Genomic DNA, 8,437 nt, shown 5'->3' with positions numbered 1-8,437 from the left:
CGCAGAAAAATTAAAATAAATAACACGTGTGATCTGATTGATTTATATGTTGATTTATGTTCACCTGCAACATTTGATGTTTGATGTACAAAGGTTGTTCGATTAGAATAATATTTTTTAAACATTCATTATTTCTGAGGCACAGTTTATAATGGCTTTATGAGGTGTTACTAGTAGATTTATTAATGGTTAATACATTTAGATGAATATTTGGTAAATATTACTTCTTTGGTGCCAGATTGTGGAGAAAACAAAACAAAATACCAACCCTTAGGTTCTTAATTGATGATTTATAATCGTTGATAACTGTATTATTACTTGTTAAGTTTTAAGTTGTTACTATTAATATGATCTCCAGAGCATTGATCTTTTATCATTAATAACTCAATCAATTACACATTCTAAACCTTATTGGATTATTCAATGGCCTCATTATTCGCCAATAAATCATTTACTAATATTTCTTGGATCACTCCAATAACAACAACAAGCGCAGTGGTTCAGACCACAGACTGTTAAACCCAATTCATGCTTTTGCCTTGAATCTACGCGGTAGCTCCGGCATAGCTTTGTGTAAACATGAACTCTACACAGAACCCATATAATTCAAACCTGAAGTGCACCTCCCTTAAAATTTGACCACTCGTCACGAGTGACACATATTACAAGAGCTGTGATGGGTACGCTTGGTTGCATTTCCGGAATCTCCTGCTTTGTCCCACTTCGGTTTATTGGTCATACAAACCATTTCCTATGACGTCTTTCTTTTCTTCATTGAAGTTCTTTTATCAAAAGTTATTGCTCTTCAACATCTATCAGCTCCAACTCCAACATGATAGCACTTGCCATTGTTCTGAAGTAAACAGAGGCGCCAGAAAATTTGTAATTAAGCGGAAGAAAACCAAGAAAATAGCATAGAAACTCTACAGCCACTAACATTTCGGCGAAGTAAATGCAGAGTAACGTTTAAACTGACTTGTCACAGGTGTAAAAACAGAGAGAAACAACTTAACAAGTTAACATAGATTCTGCATCAGTAAATTTAGTACTGCAGAGTATTTCTTCATTGACAGAAGAGCAAGAAACAGCCCCGGAGGCTTTTCTCCCTAGAAAAGAAATGGAAACAATGTTGCCCTTCTTCTGACTGGTTTCAGAAATTGTGATGGACAGATGGTTCATCCAATCACTTGCTAAGTACTTTTTTCTATAGCGCCTTCCATTCTACAACCAGTTTCCAAGGAAGTCATCCATATAAGTCTGTGTAACAAACCATCTGACATTTCAGGTTAGCAGACTTTAGCATGTAGCTAAAAACTCTATTCTGTTTTTTGCCTCACTGAGCTGCTAGCATCGCTGTAAGATAAGGCCAGGGGATTTGAATAATAAAGCATCTGTCATACACAGAGGTAGATTCAAGCTGCTGAAATAAAATGTCAAAAAGGTCTAACCAGTCAAAGTGGTTTTTAGTTTCTAATAATAGCGTAAAACACAAATACATTTAACATAAAATATTTATCGTGTATGCCACTGGAGTAGACGAGACTGCAGTTCACTCTAGCGTCTTAATCCAGAGCATCAGCCAAGCAGATGGCACCACCACATGTTTGTCTATTGCAGGAAAAGTGTCTCTTCAATTAAGACAAATTATTATGTTCTTTTTTAAATATTCTAAATAAATCCTCATGACCTCTGATTAGTTAGATAAGATGAACTTTATTATTGATTCAAAGCTGGGAAGAGAAAGCAGGTAATCTTTAAAATGATCAAACCAAGGGAGCTGTTTTTATACTGAAATAGAAATGAAGCATTTCATTGTACAATTTTGTTTCAGAAATAAACTCAAATAGGGAGTCCAGGAACAAGTTGAGTGTTTTTTGCTCCTTATTTTTATGCTGTGCATGGGGTTTACCCGGTTCCGTGATGGGTTCTTCTGCAGAGAACAAAAGCTCTGTCAAGTGCTTTCCTGATGCCTGAGGTGAAATGGCCAGGAAGCAGGAAAGTGAGTGAAAGAAATCGCAAGTTTGGACGCTCACTGTTTGTAACTGTGCAAAAAACATCCTTGAATCTAAAGTAGCTGAGCACACACAGAGGAAAGAGAGCTTTGTATCGAGTTATATTAGCAGGAAAGAAAAACATAGAAGCAAAGTCATGTTTCTAACTGTTACTGTGGATTTACCATTCCTCTTTACAACTCTTAAGAGGAGACTTATTCATGTGTTTTTATTATGGTTCCACAACTCAGACATAACACTGTTGTAAAACCTTGAAATGAAACCTTGACCCATCATGTAGAGAAACGAGGAGTACATCCTGCTGTGTTTGATGCATCTTGATGATCCATGTCTCTGTGCAGGCCTGACAATGGGATGTATTAAACCTACTGAGGCTGCAGCCAATGAAAAAAATTAAGAACAGCAGAAGCTTGAACCCCCCCCCCACCCCACCCATCTTACATTGAGAACATACCTCCACCAAGACCCAATAGTCCCCTTAAATTCAAGGACACATTATGTTATCCCAGCTGCACATTGTTGGTGGTTACAGGTTTCTAGCCGTTGTTACTGGATAGCAACTGAAAAACAACTACTCCCCTTAAAAAAAAAAAAAAAAAAAAACTATCTCTTAATATTAAAGGAAGTGGACAAAAAAAACCTGGATCTGCTCTTTTGTCCTGGATCTTTTTCGGTCTCAATCCACCAGGTTTTGAATCTGCTAACAAACAAACAAAGGAGAGGAGCAAACATCTAACCTGCTCTGGAGGTAACAAGGAAACATAAACATCATCAATTCAACAGAGAAATTTTTTTATATGTTTCTTTGTCATTGTTTGGATCTGTGTTGGTAATATACTCTATATAATATATGAAAGATATTAAATCAATAACATTTTTGCAGAAACAGAATACATATGATATTAGAACTCCACTCACTTAGATTTGTTAGCTTGTTTTTGTTTTTTTAAACAGAGCCTCAGCAGACACTAAACTCCAAGGTCATGACGTGTCATCCTCACAGCAGCTTTAATGAATCCACACCCTCAGACGTCCGTCTGATTATTTCTACTGAAGAGTTCTGGACCAGTGATTGTTGTCCTGGATGGATTTAGCCGTTCTTTTGTTAGAGGTCTGTCTAAGGACAGACCAGTCACATGGTGACACTGTAATCCTGTCTCACAAGCAGACGCTGTTTGTATATCTCTGCAGAGCTGGCTGTGTTCTCTACTGGCAACCTTGTGACTCACCTTGAGCGGAGCATTAAATTTTGCTCTACACAAACAATCAAAGAAGATAAGACACACGATGAAGGATGATAGAAAAACTCAGACATTTACATGATAAATAAAACCACTAAGATTACCTGTGCTGCAGCTTGGGATGCCGCCATGATCTGTGTAAGCACGGGCCGGATATATTTACTCAGCTTTCTCAGAGGGCCGGCTGTCTTTGTCAAAGCTGACTAATAAGACCACTGCTCACTCGCTTGTCTGCGTCCCGGCCGCTAATACTTCAAGGGAGCGTATAAGGCTTAATCCCATATTACCGTGCCTATGTTAAGTGTAAGCATCTAACTCTCACACACGTCCAAGAGGAAAGAGGAGCCTCTATGCAGTGAAGGGAGATAAACCCAATCGTGGTTGATAAGCTTCAGCAAACTGTGTAGGCATACCCGGCCTGGTATTTACATGACAGGACATGGAAATGCTGGGGGCAAAGCGTCTGGCTGCTGAGACCCTTCTGGTTTCAAGACAACCCTGTAAACAGATCTTCTTGGCCTGAACCTGTTGTTTAATTTATTGCGTGTGTATAGTCTTAACTGTGCCATTTCCCAGCCAGCCATTCTTACGTAATCTCTGGCTGGGACACGACTGCACCGACTCCAAGTCCTACGACTGATGAAATTTAAGCACAGGCTTTCTGTGGTGCCGAAATAAAACTAAGATGCGCTACATCGATATGTCATGTAGCACTAATATAGAAAGTTAGTATTGTAATATTGTTATTTTGAAGGTGTTCATTTATGGAAATATAAAGTGGGGAATACAATAGAGTGGGAGGGAGAGACAACACTTTTCAGGTCAGTCTCTGGCTAAGCATGGGCTTACCTCTCTCTTTCTCTCTCTCTCTCTTTGGTGGTAATCCCCAACTAATTGCAAATTAGGATATTGGCAGTGACAGCAGCAGTGGGTTATGTCTTCCGTCGCCTGGAAGGACGCAGCAGTTGTCCGCGCCATCACGTCGTCAATGTGCACGTCTGTCCCTCACAGAATACAACGCAGTAATGGCCAACACCTTAAACACAGATGTCAGAGGTGAAACTGTAGACTGTGTGGTAGAAGTACACTGAAAGATATGCTAAGCATTAGATAATTTGCGTCACTCTGGTGTGAAAGACATGTTTCTTTCTCTGTTCTCTGTACTCGGTTCTCTGTACTTCTTTGTCCCCTTCCTTTTTTATTTCCCAGTTGCTCCGATTCTTGCTACACAAGACAGCTTTCTCATTCAAATGATCAAGAACAATCTGGTGTTCTTTTACTGTGTAACTGAGCAAATTGCAAATCAAGTTACTTGCAAGTCAAACAAAAGCTTTGTACTCAGAATCCTTCAGATCTTATAGATGCATTGTGTTTGGCTTGTTGCTCAACTTGAACCAATGCCAATTTCCTCCACTATAAAACAGAGAAACTCAAGTTGAAAAAATTGAATAAAAACAAACTTTACAATAACAACGCTTCCTGTCCATTAGCTGCAGCTTCCTCAACTGCTCCAAACATACTGAATCCTACATGTGAACATACTGGTCAGCCATAGACCACCTAAGGTGAGTTATGATGCAATTTTAGAAACCACCAAAATAATTCAGCGAGAGGACTTTAGAGTTGACCGGAGAAAAAAGAGACTGTGGGAAGAGAATCTGGGACTATACTTACACTTTTATTGTGAAAGAATCCTGCTGATCTTTATTGCTGGGTCTAACCAACACCCAGGCTAATAATAGCTTTACAGATTTTAACTGGTTGAGGGAATGTGCAGAAAACAGCTCTACCTCCATTTGTCTGGTATGTCAACCCTGTATGAAGGGACGGATGTCACCGTGAAGTCTTGGTGAGTCAGACAGAACTGACTGTGAGTCAAGGGATCATAACCTTTTCCGCCCTGGAAATTGTCATCGGAAAATCTTTTTTTTTGCTGACTTTACTGGACACATGACCAGTAATATGAGTCATAACTGGGACAGAGAAATTCAAATATATATTAGCTGTAGTACTAGTCAGTGTTTTTATTGGGCTTCAGGCTGATTTGAGGATATTGTTGATGCCAAAATATGATGCCATTACTCTGAAAGGGAAATTATTTGAAACCTAATCAAAAGTATCAAAATAAGTTTTCAGACACAAGTCACATGATTGTTTGATTTTCTGATGTCACTGATGAGATGGTTTTTACACAGTTTCATTCCATATAACATCTGATTCGCCTTAATCAGATAAACTGTGTCAAATCAGCTGACGATGACCATTAACATCAAAAACAACAACTGGTAGGTCATGTGAGAACTTTTATTAGTGAAAACCAAAACGTTCAGCCTATAATGTACTGCTGACGGTCGTGGGCGGCGTTGGGGCTAATCCCACCTGACACTGAGCAGGAGACGGGGGTCAACCTGGACAGGTCGAAAGGTCACCAGGGTCAGTTTAAAGTCTTATTAACCAAGAACCAATCTGTGTCGAATTACTGTGAGAAAAACAACATCTTCCCAAACAGGGACAACATCTATCCTCCACTCTTGATGAACCCGGGAATCGCAATAAAACCCCAGTGCTAACCATTGACCAACCGCCCTCCTGTTGGAAGATATCATGACAGAGGAAGGACTCCAGCGTGGTACATGATACGTGCTGCACCAGATGAGCTACCGGATTATCCCAAGACTAAGTGGAACATTTGACCCGATGGTGGCACTAGATGCGGGGATCACCAAAGCAAGAACAAAACATCCAATGATTGCAGCAAAATTAAAAGAAATCCATCAAATTCTTGTCAGGCTTTTTAACTGGAAGGCCCTTTAAAGTTGGATTTCACTGACAAAATGCTGCTTTCGACAATCTCCACACTCCCAGTCGTCAGGTCTCACCCTCGCCTGCTCGGACATGGAGCCAGTGTGGAGGCGATAAACAGGAACTAACTGGTGTCGGTTCCACGTGCAAACACCGTCTCCATGGGAATTGAATAAAATGACAAGAAATATAAGATCTTCCTGCGCACGGCGTAAATAATCATTTGTCTCGTCTGAAACCCAATAAACTGGAGTTTCCCAGCCAAGACCAAAACCTTTCTGAGTTACCCAGCAACAACCGTAAAACATTTGTAAAGGGAGCTTGCTGGGGTAATAACTAATTGTGCTGTTTACTCTTGTCTTTTTCTACATGTAGGCCTTCAAGAAGTTAGGCTGGAGGCCAGGGGTTTTGTTGTTGTCTAACGGATGGCCTCAGTGTTTCTGCTCTTTAATGTGTTCTAACAGCAGCTCTGCAACACAGTGGGTTCCCGCTGGGATTTGAGCTTACGTGCTATTCAGAAACCTCAGGGCACCATTAAGGGGACATACAGCTTTGTCTTTGCCTCAGAGACTCTTTGAAATGGGAGTGATAGAGTCCAAAGGGAGGCCAGTTATAAAGTGTACAGCGAGCACAGTGACTCAGTAACGTATACACTTGTTTAAATCACCGCAGTGACAGTGCCTCGCCATGTACTGACCTTGTGAACCCGTGATGGACGTGTGATGTGAAAAACGGATAACAGTCAAACGGCCCCTTTCAGGAACTGTTCCCATGAGTTCAGAGCTCAAGATGAAGGATTTAGTTGTTTTCCACAAGGCATAAAAAGATGTGGTTCCTCCATGAGGCAGCTGCTGTGTGACAGGCCCCCCACTGACCATAAACTGAGAAGTGGCGCCATCTTTAGGTGGCTTCCTCCTAGACAGTGGATCACACAGCTGTATCTGTATTTTATTTCGATTGAAGAAATAAAAACACACCTCTTCCGACTATACCTTGTATAAAAATAAATAAATAAAGTACTAACAATTTTTTAAAATAACAATTTAGTAGCACTTTGTAGTTTTGCTTTATTTTTTGAAGAAATGTACTTTCGTGATTCTTGTTGTTCTGGGTTTGTACCCTCGGGGTTGATTGCACTTATTGTAAGTCGCTTTGGATAAAAGCATCAGCTAAATGTAATGTAATGTAATAGAAAAAAGATAAATAAGAGACATCATACATTCCCTAACCCCTTACCCTAACTAAATGCCTAACCCTAACCTAAAACCAAGTCTTAACCCTCAAACAGTCCACTGAAAAATTGAGAACCAGTCAAAATGTCCTCAATTTCCCTTAATGTCCTCACCCTGTGGTTTGTAGGCTCAAAACGGTTCTCACAAGATATCTGTACATGTGGTTAGATGGTGTGTATTTACACACCCTCTCAGCTGTAGGACCTTTTCTTTGTAAAATATGAAACTGTTGAGTACACCTACAGTAACAGTCTAACTCATCTATCTAGTATTTGTATGCAGTTTAATAAACAGCTTATACAAACAATATAACAAGCAGTCTGCACATTTAGGTGTGTTTGTGAAAGCTCACAACTCCTCGTTGGGACTGTCATATGTGGCTGGTCTGTAATAATTAATGACACTATGGAGAAAAAAAAACATTTATAACATATATGAACGGTGTCTTCAGAAGAGGCGTTGTATTCACTGCCCCCTGCTGGTTGAGCTGTCACATTCCCTCACTTGTCTAATATCAGGAGTACAGTTTGGCTGGTGCAGATCAACATTTGTACGAGGGGGCAGGACGTTTCTCTCTCTCTCTCTTTCTCTTCGGTCCTGGTGGCGGCAGCAGAGAAAATCACCTCACAGGGATCCAGTTAGCGCTGACTTATTTTTCGTCTCTGGTGGCTGCAGTGGCCCAGTTATATTTCTGTTAGGTTTAGTTTTAGTTGTTGGTTTACGGTAGAGGGGGATGCCCATGTTGGTGTGTTGGGTTTTCTTTCTTTTTCTGTTTTGGCCAAACAATCAGGCCACTGTTTATCTTGTCTTAAAGTTGAATGTGTTTGTTAGTTAGTTGTAAATTCATGTTCTTTTGGACCCTTTCTCTCTGACTCTTATTTTATGGTCAACCTCCCTGTGATGAGCTGCTTTTGTGGTCGCACAAGTACATAAATGAACATAGGAAATGTCTTTATACCTGCTTAAGACTTCATTATAGTGACGAACAAATGTTTAATTTAATGTTTGTACAATATAGGGCTTATTACTGTTATTAGGTGGGGTTGTCAGTGTTGCTGAGGTTGATGAGGATATCATTTGTTTTGCAGGTATTTGGTCACCAAGTGATGGAAAAGAAAGAGATTTGAACTGAAGATGAAACTAGATGACA

This window comes from Pleuronectes platessa, chromosome 6, assembly GCF_947347685.1.
Source record: "Pleuronectes platessa chromosome 6, fPlePla1.1, whole genome shotgun sequence".
NCBI classification, from domain to species: domain Eukaryota; kingdom Metazoa; phylum Chordata; class Actinopteri; order Pleuronectiformes; family Pleuronectidae; genus Pleuronectes; species Pleuronectes platessa.
Note: the sequence above shows the minus strand (reverse complement) of the source record.